We start from the raw sequence: 11,435 nt of genomic DNA, 5'->3' as shown, positions 1-11,435 counted from the left end.
CGCACCCCCTGACGCAACCCTGACGCCTGACGCAACCCTGACGCAACCCTGACGAACCCTGACGCAACCCTGACGCAACCCTGACGCAACCCTGACGCAACCCTGACGCAACCCTGACGCAACCCTGACGCAACCCTGAAAAAACCCTGAAAAAACCCTGACGCAACCCTGACGCAACCCTGACGCAACCCTGACGCAACCCTGACGCAACCCTGACGCAACCCTGACGCAACCCGACGCAACCCTGACGCAACCCTGACGCAACCCTGACGCAACCCTGACGCAACCCTGACGCAACCCTGACGCAACCCTTACGCAACCCTGACCAACCCTGACGCAACCCTGACGCAACCCTGACGCAACCCTGACGCAACCCTACGCAACCCTGACGCAACCCTGACGCAACCCTGACGCAACCCGACGCAACCCTGACGCAACCCTGACGCAACCCTGACGCAACCCTGACGCAACCCTGACGCACCCTGACGCAACCCTGACGCAACCTGACGCAACCCTGACGCAACCCTGACGCAACCCTGAAAAAAACCCTGACGCAACCCTGACGCAACCCTGAAAAAACCCTGAAAAACCCTGACGCAACCCTGACGCAACCCTGACGCAACCCTGAAAAAACCCTGAAAAACCCTGAAAAAACCCTGAAAAAACCCTGAAAAAACCCTGAAAAAACCCTGAAAAAACCCTGAAAAAACCCTGAAAAAACCCTGAAAAAACCCTGAAAAAACCCTGAAAAAACCCTGAAAAAACCCTGAAAAAACCCTGAAAAACCCTGAAAAAACCTGAAAAAACCCTCTGCTGTAACAGCCGCTTTTCAAAAACCGATGACTAAAAAAAAAAAAAAAAAAAAAAAAAAAAAAAGGTTAAAAAAGGAAAAACCTATCGGGTACCACTCTTTTAAGGTCTTTTCAAGCCCTACACAACTACGTAAAAAAAAACGGTGAGAAATATACACGGTGTTCAAAAATATACATAAAGCAAAAAAAAAATAAAACTATTAATAATTCGTAAACTAACAAGTTTTTTGAGTTTTCAAAATAGCCATTTAAAATCCTCCTAAATGCACTACAAACTGATATAAAACTATAGTCATTAAAATATATAGGGTGTCTGAAAAAAACTAAGGAGAAAGCTGAACAGAAAAACTCTAAAAACTCTAAAACAAACAGGTTTTTTGATTTTTCAAAATAGCCATTTTAAAGCCTCTCAAATGCTCAAAAAACTGATAAGAAACTCAAGTCATTTAAATATATAGAGTGTCTAAAAACTAAGGCTAAAGCTATACAGAAAAACTTTATTTTCTCGAAAACTAAACATTAATAAAATGTTTAAAAATAGTCATTTAAAAGCCCTCCAATTGCTCTAAAAACTGACATGAAACTTGAGAATTTTGCATACATAGGGTGTCTCAAAAAAAATAAAAAAGCTGTACACTAAAACTTTAATAGCTCGAAAACTAAACAATAATAAAATGTTTAAAAATAGTCATTTAAAAGCCCTCCAATTGCTCTAAAAACTGACATGAAACTTGAGAATTTTGCACACATAGCGTGTCTAAAAAAAAATAAAGAAGCTGTACACAAAAACTCTAATAAATCAAAAACTAAACAAATATGAAATGTTTAAAAATAGTCATATTAAAGGGCCTTAATTGCTCTACAAACTGACATAAAACTTTAGAATTTTGAACACATAGAGTGTCTAAAAAAAATTAAGGAATCCGTACACAAAAACTCTAATAACGCGAAAACTAAACAGTTTTATAAAGTTTAAAAACAATCATATTAAAGCTCTTTCATTGCTTCACATAGAATTTTGAACAAATTTTATCCTATCGTATCGGTCTATCGGTCAATCTTTTAGCGGTGCATGTTTCTTTTAAAACAAGTGTACTACCAGAAATTTAATGTAAAAATTCTATTGGTTCATCTTTCAACTATGCATGTTTCTTTGAAAATCAAGTATATTACAAGAAAAGTGTATGTGCAGCAAAGTGCATAATAATCTAAGAGATTTTAGTGCCAGAAGTCTATAAACTTATGATTATGCAAAGCAAGAAATTTATAAATAAATGATTCTGACAAAAAAGGTGAATGCATAGCTAAGAGTTTACGAGTCCTAGTGTTGGGTTTTGAATTGTTTAAGAAGTATAGATATGAATGTGTGAATGGTATGAGTGTGAGAGTGATTGAAAGAAATGAAGGAATGCATCCGGTCGAGGATAAAGAAAGAGCGTTAGATAAGAATATTAGTTTTAGGTATAAGGTTACGCCGTCTGGGCTTGTCGCCTTTGTATAGTTATATCGAAGTCTCCCGAACGTTCTCGATAATGTGAAATACCGGAAAAGCCTTTGCGCGTGGCTTGAAATGATCGGGAAGTTTCCAGGGAGATGACGAGAAACAACGGGAGACGATGGAGGGGATGTTGGATATAAGTAGGCGACGGGAAGGACTGGGCGTGCTGCGTGCGTGTGCGTTTTTCTGAGAGTCGAATAATAATTGAGGAGTGATAAGTTTAACGGGAGGTACGAAAGACAACGGGGAACGGCGAAGGATTACGATAGGCGACGACGAGTCGGATTCGGGTGTTCCTTGCGGTTGTTCTCGGACGAAGGGAGTTACACTTATTGTTAGCATTAGATCATTAGATTATAAATACTTTACTGTTACCATTATAAATATATATATCTCTATACGTAAATCTTACACTAGTGTATCTTATATTAGCAGTCTATTACATCATCATTCTGCGATTAAAGCTTTTTTTGAAAATCAAGTATATTTCAACAAATGTGAATGTGAATTAAAGTGCATTTAAATCTATAAGGTAACAGTGCAAGCAGTCTATAAGCTTATGTTTCTGCAGAGCAATAGTTGTCTAAATAATTGAGTCTAAAAAGATACGGGTGAATGCATAAAAAAGAGTGTACAAATCTAAGTCTATTTTCTACTTGCGGTCTATTAGATTATCTTCTTGCGATGCAAGTTTTTTATGAATATCAAGTATATTACAAGAAAACAGAATGTGCATCACAGTGCATTTTAATCTAATAGATGTAAGTGATAGCAGTCCATTGTAGCGGCTTGCTGTCGATAAGCAGTTTCGAACTTTATCGCATGGGACGACTGGCGCTGCCGTCCTCACCGCTGATTCTCTGACCAAGCTACTTTAGCGCTAACACTCCATCACGGTTATCAACGTTTCTATGGGAACGTTAATGTTTCCATAGTTACAATAGCTTTCTTCTTCCGTTATTATAAATAAAGAAATGAATTAGGTAGTTACACGTGCTCGATCAACAACGCATTTTTTTTATCCATTCTTGTTTTCTAATAGTTTATGAATAAAATAAATGTTACATAAAAATAGTAGTGGCGATCAGTGTTTCAAATAATAGAATTTAAGTTCCTTGTTCCTTCCGCTACACTGTAACCTTATATTTTTGCGAAACAATAGTTGTCTTAACTAAAGCGTTTAAAAAGAGAGTTGAATGCTTAGAAAAAAGAGTACAAATCTCAGTGTATTTTATGATAGCGGTTTATTAGATCATCTTTTTTCGTTGCAAGTTTTTTTGAAAATCAAGTATATTTCAACAAAAGTGAATGTGCATCAAAGTGCATTAAAATCTATAAGGTTATAGTGCAAGCAGTCTATATGCTTATGTTTCTGCACAGCCATATTTGTCTAAATAATTCAGTCTAAAATGATACGGGTGAATGCATAGAAAAGAGTGTACAAATCTAAGTCTTTTTTCTGCTTGCGGTCTATTAGATTATCTTCCTGCGATGCAAGATTTTTTTAGAATATCAAGTATATTACAAGAAAACAGAATGTACATCGGAGTGCATTTTAATCTAATAGATGTAAGTGATAGCAGTCCATTGTAGCGGCTTGCTGTCGATAAGCAGTTTCGAATTTTATCCCATAGGACGACTGGCGCTGCCGTCCTCAACGCTGATTCTCTGACCAAGCTACTTTAGCGCTAACACTCCATCACGGCTTACAACGTCTCTATGGGAACGTTAATGTTTCCATAGTTACAATTGCTTTCTTCTTCCGTTATTATAAATAAAGAAATGAATTAAGTAGTTACACGTGCTCGATCAACAACGCATTTTTTTTATCCATTCTTGTTTTCTAATAGTTTATGAATAAAATAAATGTTACATAAAAATAGTAGTGGCGATCAGTGTTTAAAATAATAGAATTTAAGTTCCTTGCTCCTTCCGCTACACTGTAACCTTATATTTTTGCGAAACAATAGTTGTCTTAACTAAAGCGTTTAAAAAGAGAGTTGAATGCTTAGAAAAAAGAGTACAAATCTCAGTGTATTTTATGATAGCGGTTTATTAGATCATCTTTTTGCGTTGCAAGTTTTTTTGAAAATCAAGTATATTTCAACAAAAGTGAATGTGCATCAAAGTGCATTAAAATCTATAAGGTTATAGTGCAAGCAGTCTATATGCTTATGTTTCTGCACAGCCATATTTGTCTAAATAATTCAGTCTAAAATGATACGGGTGAATGCATAAAAAAAAGTGTACAAATCTAAGTCTTTTTTCTGCTTGCGGTCTATTAGATTATCTTCCTGCGATGCAAGATTTTTTTAGAATATCAAGTATATTACAAGAAAACAGAATGTACATCGAGGTGCATTTTAATCTAATAGATGTAAGTGATAGCAGTCCATTGTAGCGGCTTGCTGTCGATAAGCAGTTTCGAACTTTATCGCATGGGACGACTGGCGCTGCCGTCCTCACCGCTGATTCTCTGACCAAGCTACTTTAGCGCTAACACTCCATCACGGCTTACAACGTCTCTATGGGAACGTTAATGTTTCCATAGTTACAATTGCTTTCTTCTTCCGTTATTATAAATAAAGAAATGAATTAAGTAGTTACACGTGCTCGATCAACAACGCATTTTTTTTATCCATTCTTGTTTTCTAATAGTTTATAAATAACATAAATGTTACATAAAAATAATAGTGGCGATCAGTGTTTGAACCAATAGAATTCAAGTTCCTTGTTCCTTCCGCTACACTGTAACTTTATATTTTTGCGAAACAATAGTTGTCTTATTTAAAGCGTTTAAAAAGAGAGTTGTATGCATAGAAAAATGAGTACAAATCTCAGTGTATTTTATGATAGCGGTTTATTAGATCATCTTTTTGCGATGCAAGTTTTTTTGAAAATTAAGGTTTAATACAAGAAAAGTAATTGTTCATCAAAGTGCATTTAAATATATAAGGTTACAGTGCAAGCAGTCTATAGGCTTATGTTTCTGCAGAACAATAGTTGTCTAAATAATTGAATATAAAATGATACGGGTGAATGCATAGAAAACAACCTGATGCTAAACCTAATTATTTACAATATATAGGGTATTTAAAAAAAAAGATGGAATCTGTACACGAAAACTTTAATCACTCGTAGACTAACAAAATTCAAATTGCTTTATAATAGCCATTTTAAAGCTCGTTAAATTCCCTAAAACAAGATGCTAAACAAATATTTTAAGTACATAGGATGTTTAAAAACAAGGAAGAAAGCTGTACACAAAATTTTTAATAACTCGCAAGCTAAAGAATATTTAAATTTTTTAAAATAATCATGTAAAAGCTCTTTAAATGCTTCAAAAGTTCTGAAACTTTTCGATCTAACAAATCTGATTAAAACATAAAGAAAAAGAATTTCCTTACTATTGATGTTTTGATGGCAACTTACCGACCTATAAAATTTATTTTAATCTTACTTTAAGAAAAACCGACAATAGGAAATAATTCATTTAAGGTTCCTATAAATTATTTTAAGTTCGGAATGTACTTTCAGGATACATCCAATATGTTAGTTGTTATTATAAGTATTTGTAGAAGCCTATTACCGACAAAAAGATCCTATGGTAATAAACAATCTGGACTTACCGACATTCGGTATTTTGTAGGTAACCTATCGACCGAAAAGATTTGATGGTAACCTACCATCAGACTTACCGACAGTAGACAAGCTTTCTTGCTAGGTTACCATCGGATCTTAGCGGTCGGCAAGTTACCATCCTAAAATCTACCGTCGGTAAGGAAAATCTTTTTTACCAACCAAGTTTATATTTCTTTCGTAAACTACCTCTAGATGGCCCTAGCTTACAATGACGTATACCGTTGCTTAGCAACGCATTGAATAAACTAAAACAAACGTATGTTTCCTAAAAAATACACGGTCCACGTGTATATACGGGACAATGTAACGAATAAAATTAGGTTATCTAGAATGTTTATGTACTTTCAGTATATAATATTATGTTTCTTCTGGGAAAATATGTGAAAATAAAAGAGTCTTAAAAGAAAAGAGAATGTCTAGAAAAAAATGTAAAAATTTAAGTTTATCCTATGGTATAGGTCTATCACATCATCTTTTAGCGTTGCAAGTTTCTTTTAAAAAAAGTGTATTGCAAGAAAATTTATGCAAGCAGTCTATTGGATCATCTTTCAGCAATGCATGTTTCTTTGAAAATCAATTATATTACAAGAAAAGTGTATGCGCAGCAAAGTGCATAATAATCTCAGAGGTTTTCGTGCCACAAGTCTATAAGCTTATGTTTCTGCAAAGCAAGAAATGTAAAAATAAAAGATTCTTAAAAGAAAGGTGAATGCATTGCTAAGAGCTTACAAATCTAAGTGTATTTTATGCTGGCGGTCTATTACATAATCTTTCTGCGATGCAAGTTTTTTTCAAAATCAAGTGTAATACACGAAAAATGAATGTGCATCAAAGTGCATTTAAATCCATAAGGTTTCAGTGCGAGCAGTCTATAACCTCATATTTCTGCGAAACAATAGTTGTCTAAAATAATAAGTCTGAAAAGAGATGTGTATGCGTAGAAAAGAGTGTACAAATCTAATTCTATTTTTCCCTAGCGGTCTATTAAATAATCTTTTAGTGATGTAGGTTTTTCTGAATATTAATTTTATGACAAAAAAAGTGAATGTTACAGTGAGTTTATTAATCTAAATGATTTTAGTGATACCGGTCTATAAGCTGATGTTTCTAAAAAGCAAGGTTTATAAGAAATTAAAGTTTCTGGCAAGAAAAATCAGTTCGTTTCAAAGAAACTATATTTTCAATACGTTTTTGTTTCAGCGGTCTATAAGGGTATATTTATTGTGAAGTTTTTATAGAAATGGCTCAGATGTAAACTATACAGCACTGCATTCACTGACATTATATGCACTTTGCGAGCAAAATTTATAAGTCGATAAAGTATTCTATTCGTAGAGAAAAGAGTGAACTTTTATTATCTTATATTATTATACTATCCAAAGAAACGACATTTATTGCTGGTCCTACCTTAGGTTAAAGTTATATTAACGAGAAACGAGCGAACTGTTCTCTTAAATTTTGTGAATCTTTACGGATCGATTTTTAACTCGATAAAGTATTGCGTATGTAGGAAAAAGAGTTTAATTTTATTTAATATAAGGGTCACGTATATCTTTTTACTTCAAGTATAGGAAATCTTAACGCAAGAATTTCAAATAGATTACTAAGATGTACACTGTTCCGCAGTGCATTCTCTAAAATGTTATGCCTAATAGATTTGTGATTACGCAAAACTTGGTGTGTTTTAAGGTTTAATTTTTTTTATACATTTTAACAACTATTAGAACGCAAACTGCGGACAGTTGAATAGAATCTTGGCAATATCGATGACCCTAAAACAAAAATTAATTTTATATATAACGACGTATATAACTTATATATAATTTTTATTATATTTATATTTTCATATCGTAAATTATGGCATTACAAACCTTGAGATACTATTGTAGAAATTGTCGTAAATATCCGTTTTTGATAAAGTGGTATTTTTCAATATTAAACCTTACGGCTTAAAAAAAACAGTACATTCTAAAACAAAAAACTAATTAAAAAGAGCATGTGTGGAAAAATATAATTCAATGTCTGATCCACGATCAAAACTTTTTAAAAGGATTATTTAATAAATAATCTAATTTACAAAAAAAAAAAGAATTTAAATGACCAAAAAGTGGACATTACAAAATACTGAATACTCGATGCATTAGAAAATGTGCCTTTCTATATTTACACCAGTGAATATGAAAAAATGCATGTTTCTGATGCATGCTTTTTAAATATATAAATACATGAATAGAAAAATGTTTTAATTTTATACAAAATTGTTAATCGATTAATACGATTACCAATACGCATAGGAAATTATTCAAGACGCATTATTAAAAACTTAATTTATTGTGAATATTTCGCAATATTTAAAAATCCCCAGGTGCATTTACAATCCCGTATGCAAACCTGGGGTCCCTGTTCTTAACTTATTTATATAATTTACACTCTCTCGAGAGAGTGTGGGGCAGCCTTTTAATTCGGTTTATTTGTATATCAAGATTTATGCATTTTTATTCATATCATATAATTTCTTCTATTGTAAATCTCTGTGTAAAAAATATTTCAATGATTTTTATATCATCTCTCTTTAGTTTCCTCTCTTTGGTTTCTTCTATTAAAAAACTTTTATTTATATATATATTTATCAAAAATACTTTCTTTAAATATTTCTTATGCAAAGTTGATATTTATTTGTTAATAATTTTAGAATCAAAATGCACAACCTTGACATAATTTATATGCACTCGCATGTGCTGGCTGTACTTTCGTGTATTTTCATTCGCTTAGCAAGACTTATACGTTTCTAATCAGAATCATTCAAAATAGCTTTTCATTTTAATTTGCACTATTTAATTATTATATATAGATTATATACAAAATGAAATTTTCTAATTATTATTAGATAAATTTCTGTGTTTAAAAAAAAATAATACGAAGATTGAAATATTACAAATATTTATTTATTAAATACTTTCATCGGTGCACTCATTCATTCATTTTTGATCATTCTCAATGAGAAATGTATATTCTTACCATATTTTCATCTGCATTTAGCAGGTACGTTCGACTGCATTTAGCAGTTTTGTTCATCTGCGTTTAGCAGATATGTTTGTACTTACTGCGATTTTCGTATGCACTTTTAAGTGCAGGCAAGCCTTTTAAATTGTTTCATTTATGTACCAAAACTATACATTTTTATTCCAAAAAAATTATTATTCTACTTTTATATATAATAAATAAAAAGTATATATTAAAAAAATTGTTTTCATATTACTCTTTATTTCTCCTCCATATATCTCTTGTAAAATTTTCTTTAAATATTTGTGTATAGTAAAAATATTTTCTCCCACTCTCTCTTATGAACTATTAACTTTTTCACTTGATATTTATTTATAAATAATTTTGGAATGAAAATATATATTCCGGACATATTAATATGCACTTATGAGTGCTGGCAGCCAGCATAATTATATTCATCTGCATTTAGCAGGTATGTTCGATTGCATTTAGCAATTATATTTATCTGCATTTAGCAGGTGTGTTTGTACTTACTGCGATTTTTGGTATGTTCGATTGCATTCAGCAATTATATTTATCTGCATTTAGCAGGTGTGTTTGTATTTACTGCGATTTTCGTATGCACTTTTAAAGTGCAGGCAAGCCTTTTAAATTGTTTCATTTATGTACCAAAACTATACATTTTTATTCCAAAAAAATAAACTCTACTTTTATATAAATAAATAAAAAATATATTAAAATTGTGTTTTCATACTACTCATTATTTCTCCTCCATACATCTCTTGTAAATCTTTCTTCGAATATTTGTGTATAGTAAAAATAGTTTCTCCCACTCTCTCTTATGTACTTATTAACTCTTTCATTTGATATTTATTTATCAATAATTTTGGAATGAAAATGTATATTCCGGACATATTAATATCCACTTATGAGTGCTGACTGCCATTTGTTTTATTTCATTTATTTAGCAAGACATATACGTTTCTAATCAGAATGATTCAAAATACCTTCTCATTAATTTGCACTATTTAAATATAAATCATGTGTGAAATGAAATTTACTAATTATTGTTAGATAAATTTCTGTGTTTAAAAAAAAATAATACGCAGATTGAAATATTAAAAATATTTATTTATTAGATACTTTTATCAGTGCATTCATTCATTCATTTTTGATCATTCTGAATGAGAAATGTATATTCTTACTGTATGTTCATCTGCATTTAGCAGGAATTTCCATCTGCGTTAAGCAGGTATGTTTGTACTTACTGCGATTTTCATAAGCACTTTTCAGTGCAGGCATGTACTTACTGCGATTTTCATATGCACTTTTTAGTGCAGGCATGTACTTACTGCGATTTTCATATGCACTCTTCAGTGCATTCCATAAGAATGATTCAAATTTTCTTTTTATTAATTTGTTACTATTAAAAAAAAAAAATCAACGATCATATATTCGATAAAAAAGAAATGTATAAATAGGATAAAAGACTATGTAAAGCAAAGTGAAAATAAGAGTCTGGTAACCATTGGGATGCAATAAAAATACATTACATTATATATCAAAAAATTATTATATCTTGAAAAAAATTATATATTGAATTGAGAAATTAATTGAAATATTGAAATATTTAAAATATTTAATATATATATTATTATATCTTGGAAGAAATTGAAATATATTAAATTGAGAAATGAATTGAAATATTAAAATATTTAATCTTATTATATACTTTGATTAATATGTTTATTAATTCAATTTGAATCATTCTGAATGGTGAAACCTTATTTTGTGTCCTTATCTGCATTCATGAATGCAGGAATGTCCTCTTCTTCCATCGTTGTATCCAAATGCACTATTTGTGCAGCTGCAGCAATCCATGGACGTCCACACAATTTAAACGAACGTGACTCTAATTTATGAAAAATATCTAAGACAAGACTCTAATTTATATACTTTAAAAATGCAATGACTCGACTATTAATTTATTTTAATAAGAAAAATGCAATGGACTCTAGTTTTAATCTAATGTAATAAAAAAATTCCAATGACTCGACTTTTAATCTAATTTAATAAGAAAATTGCAATGACTCGACTTTTAATTAATTTAATAAGAAAATTGCAATGACTCGACTTTTAATATAATCTGAAAAGAAAACTGTAATGACTCGACTTTAATTAAATAGAAAAAAAATGCAATGACTCTATTAATTAATAAAAATAGCAAAATCTAGATTCTAGTATTTAAAAGACTCAATTTTTCACGAACGCGAGTGTGGACATCGTTGGGAGATGGAATGGTCCATCATCTCCATTCAGGAACAACTTATAACTAATACTACTACGAGCATAAGTGACAACGTGATAAAGGGGTAGACAAAGGGATTTTGATATGACCACGAACCATTGATCAAAGGGTTATCAAAGATATCCTTTGAAAAATAACTCGTAGTCGAATAGTTGCCCACTTGATACCACAA

At 31.6% G+C, this 11,435-nt stretch overlaps 1 long non-coding RNA gene across 1 annotated transcript; it reads right to left on the bottom strand.

Annotated features, from left to right (window-relative positions):
- Window positions 1–7,626: 7,626 nt before the first annotated feature.
- On the bottom strand, window positions 7,627–7,915 carry LOC122515495. Its single transcript, XR_006303284.1, has 2 exons — window positions 7,824–7,915; window positions 7,627–7,724 (listed from the first exon to the last, which is right to left on the bottom strand). It is a non-coding gene; the product is annotated as an uncharacterized LOC122515495 (long non-coding RNA).
- Window positions 7,916–11,435: the final 3,520 nt, after the last annotated feature.

The sequence above is a fragment of the Polistes fuscatus genome, unplaced genomic scaffold, assembly GCF_010416935.1.
Source record: "Polistes fuscatus isolate 324 unplaced genomic scaffold, CU_Pfus_HIC Scaffold18, whole genome shotgun sequence".
In the NCBI taxonomy this organism is placed as follows: domain Eukaryota; kingdom Metazoa; phylum Arthropoda; class Insecta; order Hymenoptera; family Vespidae; genus Polistes; species Polistes fuscatus.
The sequence above is the reverse complement of the archived record's forward strand: the minus strand, read 5'-3'. Positions and strand labels throughout refer to the sequence as shown.